General features: G+C 39.1%; 1 long non-coding RNA gene across 1 annotated transcript; it reads right to left on the reverse strand.

Moving 5' to 3' along the window:
* Nucleotides 1-751: 751 nt before the first annotated feature.
* Nucleotides 752-1318, reverse strand: LOC125058410. The gene is made up of 2 exons (XR_007118387.1): nucleotides 1258-1318; nucleotides 752-1044 (listed from the first exon to the last, which is right to left on the reverse strand). It is a non-coding gene; the product is annotated as an uncharacterized LOC125058410 (long non-coding RNA).
* Nucleotides 1319-12852: the final 11534 nt, after the last annotated feature.

The raw sequence follows: 12852 nt of genomic DNA on the forward strand, positions 1-12852 counted from the left end.
AGAACAATTGAGAAGATGATAGATGTAGCACCATACAAATTCTTAGATTGCAGGATAACACAATTCTCTACTATTGGCACATTGAGACCTGGGGGCCTACCATGAGCTCTTATTGCGAGCCTATTGACAACCTACAACTGAGTTGCATCGCTAATTCGTACCATGACATCGAAAAAACGAGACAGTTTATGTTCCCACGTGACCTTAGCGATTATCAGATTTCGTTCGTTCAATTTGTATGAAAATCCGTACCATGACCGCTCGGCTGAACCGAAATTTGACAGTTGCGCCTTCCAACTATGACAGAATAAGCGATTCTAAAAAAGTTACTTTTTGTTCAACTTTTTTGTATCGAAATGTCCAAATAATAGTTTAGAACCTATAAAATTCAATATTTGTATTAAACTTGTTAATAAAGTTAAAATAATAAGATTTATCTACTATGGCTAACATATGAAAAAAAATATAATTTTTATATTTTGGGGTATTTTGAGTTTAGAGAGTGTGATAATAAATAAATTATTAAAATATCGACGGAGATGAGAAACAAGACGGCAATGCCCTTCTACCGACTTCGAAGATATTGATTTTATAATTTATTATAGATTAACTACTTTGACTCATTGAAGATTTCAGTGTACCTACAAATAATTGCACATGGTTCAATAATATTTTAATTAATTATTTAGGCATGTCTAACAAAAACATAATTCCCCAATATATCATATTTACAATAAATAATAATGCCATATCACTAGTAGATATTTATTATAGTTAAATTTTTCCTCATTATGTTCATGAACTGTATTATTCTCCTCTGCTTTTTCTTTAAAAAAACAGAGGTGTTTCTCAAATTTATAATGTGTAAATAATAAGCCATTTGAAAGTATTACAATAACAGTATTTATTTAGTTAGGATGACTCCATCAAGATAGAAAAATCTTGTCTTGTCTTGTCTTGAATCAGGCAATGTTCAATTGGATATAAACATATATTCATTTATATATTTTCTTCTCTCAATTCAGCGAGTTTGTCAGGTTTAAGCTGTAAAGACAATAGAATTATTTATATTATATGAATTAGTTAACGTATAAATTGAATTTGTAAAATATTAAGGAATCAATTTTTATCATTATTTACTTGATGATTTTCGAGTAATAGGTTGATTGTAATATCTTATGCAAAGAGTTTAATATCAGCAATTCACTTCGATATAGATATTTATTTTTAATAAACCAATTTTTGAACAATACTTACCCCATCATATTATTTTATAAGTTAAACAATTTGTAAAACTATATTTATGAAACCGAAATTTTGTAAACACCAAATATATTGAAAGCTCCTATCAAAATTTGAAGGAAACGTTTAAAAATAATAAGTGTCAACTGCACAGCACCAGAAAACTTTAAATTTAAAATATATCAAAAGAATAGTTTTATATTAAATAAATATATATTAAGACATAATAGCTTATTATAATTGATGAATTATTTAAAATAATTTTATATTTTATTTATTTTTATAGTGTTCGCGTTGTCGTATAACACTATTTAAATAATAGAACTTGTGTGATCTTAAAGATGAATATAATTTTCGTAAAAATAAACCGTGGCGTCGGCAGCGAGTTGTACGTGTGTCACCTAAGAAATCGTGGGCCGTACTGGTGGCGGAGCGCGCTGTGGAATGCGCGTGCCTCGCCCCCCGTCTGCCGCGGAGAACAATAGACACGGTCTATACGTAAAAGTTGGTAAGTGCATTTTTTGTAATTTAATATATAATTTATTTTGGTAATTTTATTTCAGCTACCAATGACGACGAGGACGCCACATCACTCCCCTGCCGAGACCGTTTCACGGTCGATAGTAGTCCGGAAACTTAACTAATCTTCCACTTCTAGTCTTTTTTTTAGGTGGCGGTGCATCGTGATTGGTGTGGAGCGGCAGTGCTGACATCGGTGGACGAATGGTCGTGTCGTATTCTCTGTTTTCTTTCGTAAGGTAAGCTGGTTTTATTCTGTCTATTGTTACTGTAACTTCTTTGCCTTTTATGTCTAATGAAAATGTTTTTGTATTTCTTTTCAGAACTTTATATGGGCCGGTATATGGTGATTCAAGCGATCGTTTTGCGGGACCACGGCGAAGAAAAACAAACTGTGCAGTATGTATGTCATTCGGCAAATAGAATGTTTTACTGTTGTGGTTCGATGCAGGAGTTGGGGTTAATGCTGCCATATGATTTCTCAAGCGAGCTGTATAGTCTGCTGGATTTAGGTTCTGGTCAAGCGAAGTTGAGAAAAATTGTCCCGGTAGTCGTAGTGGTTCTCCATATACTAGCTCGACGGCTGATGCCTGCAGATCTTCTTTCCAGGCAGCTCTTATTCCTAGTAGCACTAGGGGAAGTGTTTCAGTCCACTGTGGGTTGTTGTGACAGATGATGGCTGCTTTTAGTTGGCGATGTAATCTCTCCACCATTCCATTGCATTGCGGATGGTATGAGGTGGTGGGACGATGTTCTGCGCCGATCAGGTTGGTGATGCTTTGGAAAAGTTGTGATTGAAATTGTAAGCCTCTGTCTGTTGTTACAGTTTGTGGACATCCATGACGAGATACCCAGTTGGTAATGAACGCGGAAGCACAAGTTTCTGCTGTAATATCCGCTAGTGGATAGCCATCAGGCCAACGTGTGAAGCGGTCTATTGCTGTCAGGCAGTATCTGAAGCCATTAGAGTATGGTAATGGGCCTATAATGTCCAGGTGTACGTGGGCGAAACGTTCTGGTGGTACTGGAAAGGTTGTAAATGGTGCGTTAGTATGTCTGTTGACTTTACTTCGTTGGCAGTCTACACATTCCTTTGCCCAAGTTTTGCAATCGCGTCTTACTCCGGGCCACACAAATCTTTGAGCTACCATTTTAGCAGTAGTAGGGCCGCTGGGATGGCTGAGTTGATGAATGGTTTCAAAAACGCGTTTGCGATAGGCAGGTGTTATGTATGGTCTAGGCGATTTGGTAGAAAAATCGCAGTACAACTGGTTTTCAGCGATCTGCTTCAGTTGTAGTGCTGTGTTTTTGGTAAGCAAAGCTTGCAATTCAGGGTCTTGAGCCTGATCTCTTGCAAGTGCGTCGTAGTTTATGGTGACAATCTCTTCTACACGTGATAGGGCGTCAGCGATGATGTTGTCTTTCCCGGGGATGTATTTTAGATCGGTGGTGAATTGAGATATATAGTCAAGATAGCGGAATTGTCTTGGAGAGCACTGGCTTCTGTTTGTTGTGAAGGCGTAGGTGATGGGCTTGTGGTCGGTGTAAATGCAAAAGTTTCTTGCTTCCAACATATATTTAAAGTGTTTGATACCTTCGTATATGGCCAGTAGCTCCCTATCGTATGGACTATATTTTTTTTGCGATGTCGTCAGTTTACGAGAGAAAAATCCCAAGGGTTCCCAGTTGCCTTTTCGTTTTTGTTGCAGGACAGCGCCGATGGAGTCGTCTGAAGCATCTGTGAATAAGGCTAGATCCAGGTTGATTTCAGGGTGGACAAGAAGAGTGGCTTGAGATAGGCTGCGCTTGCACTCATTGAAAGCTGTTACAAGGTTAGTCATATCGATAGGTGCATTTCCTTTGATGTTACCTGTTAAGGCATCGTTCAAAGGAGCCTGTATCTTTGCTGCATCAGGGATGAATTTACGGTAGTAGTTTATCATTCCCAGGAACCGTCGGAGTTGTTTTGCTGTTTTCGGCTGTGGGTAGTTGGTAATTGCTTCCACTTTCTCTTTGAGGGGGCGTATGCCTTCAGTCGAGACGCTGTAGCCGAGGAAAGTTACTTCGTTAATGCCGAATATGGACTTAGAGGTGTTTATTAAGATGCCATACTGGTTAAGTCGTTCGAAGACGGTTTTAAGGTGCTGAAGATGGAGTTCTCTGGTCTTCGAGAATACTAGGATGTCGTCAATATACCCATATGTAAATTCCAGGCCTTGAAGAACTTCATCGATGAATCTTTGGAAAGTTTGAGCAGCGTTTCTTAAACCAAAGGTCATATACGGAAATTCGAACAGTCCGAATGGTGTCGTTATGGCTGTTTTAGGAATGTCCTCATTCGCGACAGGTATCTGATTGTAGGCCTTAATCAGGTCAATCTTTGAAAATATTTTAGCTCCAGACAGCTGGTAAACAAAGTCATTAATCTGTCTTATTGGATATCGATCAGGGATGGTTCTGGCATTAAGTGCTCTGTAGTCGCCGCATGGTCTCCAACCGTCGTCCTTCTTTTTGGCTAAATGTAAGGGAGAAAACCATGGGCTCTCTGATCTACGAGCTGTTCCATTTGCGTACATCTCTTCAAACTCTTTTTTCGCAATAAGCAGTCTATCTGGGGCTAAACGTCTGGGACGAGCTGCGACTGGTGGACCAGGGGTAGTACGTATATGATGCTTCGTTTGGTGCTTGGTTTCTCTTGGCTTTCCAGTAGGTTTCGTTACATCTGGGTAGTTGCGAAGTAAGTCATGGAAGTCGGAGTTTCCAGCAACTGTTTTGATGGTCACCGTTTCCACAGAAATGTTGGCGCATCGTGGCGCGTTGACGGACAAACTTGTGAGGCCGTCGATGAGGCGGTGATGACGACAGTCCACTAATAGGTTGTAGTGGCCCAAGAAGTCAACACCAATGATGGGTCGTGTGACGTCCGCAACTACGAATCTCCAGGTGAAGTCCCGGCGAAGTCCGAGGTCCAGGTGTAAGGATATGTAGCCATACGTAGCTATGATAGTGTTGTTGGCAGCGTATAACTCATATTTAGTTTTATGACGCTGGTCTCTGGTCGCCGACTTAGGAAAAACGCAAACGTCAGATCCCGTGTCTATCAAGTACTTCAGTTTAGTTTTCTTTTCGACGATGAAGAGGCGGTCATTAGGAGTATGCGTAAGGCAGTCGTTAGCCGCCACTACAGGCTGCCGTTCGCATTTAAAGTCTTGTAGGAACAGGGCGTGAGACATTTTATGGCGTTTTCACCGAATTTTCTGTGGTAGTAACACACGCTATTCATTTTGTTTTCCTTCCATCTTTGGGTGGAGCGTGAGTGAGATCTTGATCTGTTATACCTACGTTGTGGTGATCTGCTTGATCGGCTATTATGCATGCTCAAGGAAGCAACTTGCTTGGTTAATTCGTTAACTTGCCTGGCCAAGCTTTCTAAGGCGGTGAGGTAGTGGTCTGGAGGATTTCCAGCATGTTGGTTAGCTGAGGACGATGTAGCGGCGTAAACATTTGGTGGGGTTGGGGCTGCGATGGCTATAATTTTGTCAGCCAACTCTGCAAGTTTCTCTAGCGGCATATCCATATGCGATGCAATGATAGGTTGAATGTTATTGGGTAACCTATTGTGCCATGCTGATCTAATAAATTCGTCTAGTACCTGTGGTCCGGCCAAATGTTGTAGGTGACGAAGAAATTGTGAAGGCTTTCTAGTGCCGAGTTCTTGATTGTCTAAAAATTGCTTAATTTCTTCTTCGCGCGGTTTACTTAATCGCCTTATTAGCTCCGCTTTGAGGGTTTGGTATTTGTTGTCTTTGGGAGGACTTTCTATAATATCCGCAACTTCAATAGCGAACTGTGGGTCCAGTTGGCTAGTCGCGTTATAAAATTTAGTCGTGTCTGACGTTATTCCCGCTAAACAAAATTGGCCTTCCAATTGAGCAAACCAGAGTGCAGGTCGACTTGGTAAAAATGGTGGTATTTTAATTCCAACTTTGAAAATTTCATGTGCACCTTTTTCCATATTGTCCGTGTCCCCACCGTTTTCGTCTTGCATGGCAAAAGTGCTAAGACCGCGTGGCGTGTAGTTTTTTCTTACTCTTATCACGTCGGGGTCACCAATATAGTGTTCGCGTTGTCGTATAACACTATTTAAATAATAGAACTTGTGTGATCTTAAAGATGAATATAATTTTCGTAAAAATAAACCGTGGCGTCGGCAGCGAGTTGTACGTGTGTCACCTAAGAAATCGTGGGCCGTACTGGTGGCGGAGCGCGCTGTGGAATGCGCGTGCCTCGCCCCCCGTCTGCCGCGGAGAACAATAGACACGGTCTATACGTAAAAGTTGGTAAGTGCATTTTTTGTAATTTAATATATAATTTATTTTGGTAATTTTATTTCAGCTACCAATGACGACGAGGACGCCACATTTTTATAGAAACATCTGTCGAAGTAAGTTTGACAGTTAAATTTCTAAACTTACATAGAAACCACAAACAAAATTATCGTTCTTTCATTCGGTCTTGCGATGCAAATGCGTTTCAGCTTATAGGCGGTCATGGTACGAAAAAATGCGATTGACTTTAGGTACCTAAACTCAACTGCATCTCAACTGGATTGTTTTAAGAAAGTTCATGGTAGGCCCCCTGGTCAAAACTGTGGCAAGTTCAGACACCAACCTGACTCAGAATATGTAACAACTGGATGTTACCAAGTTACGCTAGATGGAAAACTAAATATCCTGCTGCCTGGAACTAGATTGACTATCCCTGTGCATATATCAAGAATTCACTATCTTTATTGTCCTCTGACTTACATGGCGGTTATAGGGCGACTGATTGATCCACGTGCAAGTGGAATTACGAAATAATGATGCGTAGACAATATAACAAATACAATTGCGAAATTTCTATAAAGCCAATAATTACACCACTACAAACCTAAATCTAAAAGTGAAGTCGGTATCGTTTAGATTATGCATAAAATTTATTCGTTTTATCCGCCTTGGTCTTGGTCCGTTATTGATGGAATCATCACTTTCCGAATCTGATAATAATCCTAGAACTTCCAGGTCACTATCACTATCGCTATCACTTGAAGATATTAATTGTAAGGCCATATTTTTATCATCAGTAATCCGAGATAATTGGTGGATTGCAAATGCAATCTGCATTCACCCGCCAAACAATATGTAAAAACTTTAAGATGAATATTGGCACAGCTGAACTGTCATTTTCATACAAAGGTCTATCCACAGACACCGATCGGACCTCACATGGATATCTTGTATCGCCAGATGACTATTACAATCCGTCGATTGGTTAGTGGCACACTATATACAACATTTGGATTGAGATTTTTATCTCAGATGGTGGATTATGGATTTAGATAGGTTATTGGGTTCGGACGTTAGAAAGTACGACATACATAATACTTAACAATTATTTAGATTATATACACATATTAAATAATAGTCTATACACTACACGGTCAGCTGCTGTGAACTATAGGCGCCGCCATATTGGCTGCTATGACGAGCGCTTTTCACTTTATCCCTACTCCGCGGCCGACCCTCACGCGACATGCGACACACAGACGAAAAAAAAAGACTGCGGCAGGTTTCGCCCTTTTTAGCCGATACACACTGTCCGTCGTTTCCAAGAGGCCCGAAGATTGTATCGCACGGTTGATCTTTTAATGTCTTCCTCGACAGTGGCAATTCCCAAATATTTATGGACTTCAGTATTTCGTGTTAACCACAGCTGCAGCGCACCGCTCATATTTCGCAGTGTTTTGTTTTGTAGCCGCTGCAGGATTTCGGTATAGTTAACTTCTAAATATGTGAAATAATTGAGATTGAATTTACAAATTTTAGTATGGGACATGTACGTTTACATACATTGGCGTTTTAGATGTTTTTTATTTATATATTTTTTTTACTGAAATTGATTTAATAATTATAGTATTTGATCTGATGTCACACAAAATATTGTGTTAAAAACACTATGGATATACACAAGAAAAAATCCTTATAAAAAACTTGACGGGTCTTTAAATAATCACCTCACAACCTTCTGAACATCTGTTTTATCTTGATAAAACATTCAGAATTAGAATTTAAGCATTAGAAAATAAGTGATAGTATTAATCATCATATAATCAACCAATTAGTGTCATAGATATAGATTGTAACTTAGAAGTAGTTAGGATAGTTTCATATTGTGTTAGGTTTAGTATATATCTTAATTATCGTTAATATAATTTTAATCATGAATAAGACACCTCCTCTCGCCACGCACTGTGACACCCCTCTGACCTATATAAATGTCAGGAAAGCTTTACTTAAACCCGCTCCTCACCAGTACATTTCTCCCCGCAATCCGTGCAGGAGAGAATGGCTTCGCATCAAATCAGTTTTTTGTCTTGATTCTCCCATATCATGGGATTTTTCAAGAATTCAACCTCGTCTTTTAGTTGATCTAGAAATCCCCATGAATCCAATTTGCTTACAAGAACTTCACCAACAGTCTTCCATTGCTGCCCTGTCTACCCAACTGCAATGGAATGCAATCCTAGAGACCAATCCTGGATTAGAATCTCCATTTCCTGTGTTTGATCCATCATCTGATCCTGAATCTCAAAAACTTTACATCAAAAGGTCCTTCTGGGAGGAGGGAATTTTAACCTCAGGATCCTCTACTTACCAACCACGATATTGGTGGACCAAGCAAGACAAAGACATAGCTTTTGTCCAACTCCACGACTGGTTGTTTGTTATATCTCCTAATTTGTTTGTTATTAGATCCCCTGAACACCAAGTCTTAATGGCATCACGGGATCACGCTTTGATTCTTAGTGATCTTTGTTCTCAAAGATATCTCTTGAAGAGTCTATGTGAATCCGCCGCCCTCAATGATGTGTCTAATCTACCTCCTTGGAATCAGGTCAGTCAGCTTCTGAAGATACATGATGACATGTTGCGTCTAAGGGGGAATTTGATTTATGACGTCATCTATACGTTAGAACCATTATGTGTATCGAAGGTCGTGGGAGATATGCCTTGTGGGGAAGATGGAGTCTCACCTTTTCACGCCATCATCCAGAGAGAGATTAGAGCTAAGATAGGAGAGGATCCAGAGATTTTAGAGTTACATGAGCAACGAGATAAATTGTTGCAAGACATCAGAGACAACAACCTTTCTTACTTTTTCCAAATGTATGGATTATATCGACTGTGGGGTCATCCCACATTAGAACCTCTTAAAGGTGTGATCGCGGTGAAGCAACTAGCAACTAAGGTTAGAATTCCCCGTTTTAAAAGGGCTCATGATATAACCAATAAGTTTAAGGAGGAGATCATCATGAGATATATCATCAGAGAGCGGAAGTGGCCGGACCTGGATGTCTCAGCACTCTCTCCCTTCAATCCCATACGTGCAGCCTATGAGAGCAAGAGAGAATATCCCAATATAGACAAATTTTACTCAAGGGAACATTTGACCCTTGTCCGCTTTAATCAGATCTTTGAAGTTGATCCAAAATTTGACATATCAGAACTCTTAGCAGACAAAGCGATGTCATTGGGCCTCCAAGAATTAATATCTCATATAGTTGTACATCACAACACAGGGTCCTCACTAGATCGTTCGGTTTTAATTAAATGGATGCAATCTGACCTTCATGACCCAGCAGAATTCTTGAGGGCGATCAACTTACATGGGTTCGGGGCGGATGAGTGTTGTAATGGTGTCAGAGAAAAAGAAAGAGAAGGAAAATTGAAAGCGAGATTGTTTGGACTCATGACACTGTTGAAGCGTATGTATATAGTCCTGACGGAGGCCCTACTCTCTGAGCATCTTCTCCCTTACTTCCCTGAGATCACTATGACAGATGATGAACTGCAATTGGAAAAGAAAAGAGATTTCTTCTCATTCATAGAGGATCGTCAACACTGTATCAACATCAGTCTTGACTTTTCTAAATGGAATACTAATATGCGGGATTCTGATACAAGATCTTTTTATGAGGTCATTGACCAGATGTTTGGATTCACCCACTTGTTCACCAGAACTCATGAGATGTTTGAAGGGTCAATGATGTATCTCTTAGATGGATCTTATCTCCCCCCTACAGACGGTCAACGTCTGTTAGAGGCAATTGGCTCATGGAGAGGTCATTTAGGAGGAGTGGAAGGCCTTAGGCAAAAAGGGTGGACCCTATGGACAGTCTCTTTAATATTATATGTGTCAGAGAAATACCCCTTCAAATTGAAAATCATGGGACAAGGAGACAACCAACTCCTGAGATTGATATTCCCTCAAGATCTAACCTGGAATCAGTGTCAGAGAGAATATCTCCGATTTATAAGAGAGCTTAGAGACATTCTCACTGAGATTGGACCTCCATTGAAGTTAGAGGAGACATGGGCGTCATCACAGTTTTATCTATATGGAAAATACCCCATGTTTAATGGAACCTCTTATTCTATGTCGTTAAAGAAAGCTGGTAGAGCTACATCCCGGAAGTGACGGGCTGGTGAGAGTCGTCACTCTTAAAACCAAGAACGGTTCTATTAAACGCCCAGTCGTTAAGTTATCTCTTCTACCTACAAATAATAATAATCAATCTTTAAACCATGAGAAGGTCGATGAAAAGAAGCCTAAAGCGAAGAATTTCAGCGGCATCCCTTTCTCTGCTATGGTTTTATCCTTATCATTATTTTTCCTTTCAATACTAAGTGCTGGTCAAGCTCAGTATAGTTACACACCCCGTGAAAAGTGATAGTGTTGTGAGTGAGTGTGAAGTTAGGGAAAAAAGGCATTCTTATCATAATAATATAAGTGTTTTCACTGTGTTGAGTGAGTAATTTAAATTCAAAAAGTCAATCCAGTGTAAGTGTAAATAAACAAGATCGACCTTCCTCGCCGATCTTTCGTGTGTTTTCCCTTTCGGAATTAAATATAAGTGAATCTTTGTAGCTAATATGATAAATGTAAATCATTTTCTCACCCACAACTAATCATAACATATAGTAAACACTATATAAACATTTAATATTAAAATTTGTGTATCACCTTGTTAGTCTTAAGTTCATCCTCCATTTTACTAACCCTCATCTTTTCCTCCCCCGGGAACATGTACGATTTACAACCGTACAGGTATTGCAATGTAAATGACACCATGCAATATGATTTGCTTGTGTGTTCATTTACATTATATCTTATTATATTCACTAAAGTTAGTCGGCATTCAGACCTCGTACCGGGCGCGACTCTTAATCTTATCTCACCCCACTAGTTTAGTCCACTGCTCATAAAATAAATAATAATCTTTAAATATCTTAATAATTTATCCCAACCCCGAACACAATTGATTCTGTATTTTCGGTGTCTAACTGACGAAAAGATGTTTCAGATAAATTATAATATTCAGTCAGGCGCCGCAGCCAGGCCGGATTTCATATATGGATGGTTTTACATTAACAACAACCTGAGTTGGATAGTGGTGGCTGCTCATCGAATCATCATGAATTCGCCATTCACAGCTATTGCTGGGTTAACCAAAGTTACATCAATTGCAGATTTTATATTTTTTTTATAGAACGGGGGGCAAACGGGCAGGAGGCTCACCTGGTGCTATGTGATACCGCCGCCCATGGACACTCTCAATGCCAGAGGGCTCGCGTGCGTTCCCGGCCTTTTAAGAATTGGTACGCTCTTTTATTTCAATAAAAGAAATCCTATCCTAGACCCTAGGATAGGATAGGATATTGTCGAATTGGTTCGGAAATACTTCAGTGGGCAGCTGGTTCCACATAGTGGATGCATTCCGGTTTGGAATTTGAACAGTTGCAGCATTCCCATCATTCAAAATACACAAGTATAGTTCATCAATGAGATTGTACAAACTATTTCCTCTACTATTATTTGATTGACATGCAAAAACTATATGCTGTTCATTTAGATCTACCATTGTTGAATATATATATGTAGTTTATAAAGTTTTGCACGAGTGTATCTAGATGGCGCTAGCTGTTATTTAAAACGCGCTTTCAAAGTGTATTGCAAGTATTGAGCTTTTGAAGAAATTTTTATTCAGTTTACTCTCGGACTCACCAAGGAGCTTGGATGGAATTATTCAACCATTATTATACATGGCTTAGGTACTTCAAGTAAAACCTTATTCATTTTGTGAATATTGAACCTGTTAACATCATTATTGTGAGGGCATACAAAAAGAATATGCAATTTGCCCATAGATGTTTCTACAGCTACACAGATATTCTGAAAGGATTCATGAAATGTAGTAACTATATCATATTTTAGATTTTGTTTCATTAGTATACCTACACCATTATGGGTACTAGCGGAGTTTTTATGTATAAAGTTATGTGGTGCAAAGTTTGGAATTATCCTAGTACTTTTAAACAAGTTTCATTTAATAAACAGATATCAATATTATGTCCCAATAGAAAAATATTCAATAAGGCTTTCTTACTTTGTAAGCTTTGTATATTAAACTGTGCTATGTTAAATGTATCCATTAATTAATGTAATACATTAGCTATAAGTATTTCTTTGATCTTTTTATTTGTAATGGGTGTGTCGTTTTTATTTTTACCCAGAGTAATAAGAGATTTTATTATGGCGTTAATGATAATGTCGTTGTTGAGAATTTGCTGTGTATTGAACGGGCCTGTACTAACATTATTATTGTTCAGCTTTGTAATATCCGGAAACTTGAGGGTCTAACACCATGGCGCATCCACACATGCCGCCGGCTTACGCCGCCGGGTTTGCCGCCGGCTTACAGACCGCCTTGCCGCTGAATTTGCCGCCGGCTTTATCGCCGGCCCGCAGATGCGGTTGCAATTTTCGCAGTAGTGTTCTAATGATGCTATGTAAAACACAGAAGCAATATCCCTAATAGCATCATTTCTTTTGTTACGATTCTTGAAATCCATGTGCCTTGGTTTCCACAATAGTTCATTTTCTTGATACTTTTCTATTAATAAAAGTACTGCACTATCATCCCAGTTAAATTCTGTCATTTCGTTATTTTTATGAAATGAACAACACTGCCACTCCGTATCGAAGCCG

This window comes from Pieris napi, chromosome 18 (genome assembly GCF_905475465.1).
Source record: "Pieris napi chromosome 18, ilPieNapi1.2, whole genome shotgun sequence".
Taxonomy (NCBI): Eukaryota; Metazoa; Arthropoda; class Insecta; order Lepidoptera; family Pieridae; genus Pieris; species Pieris napi.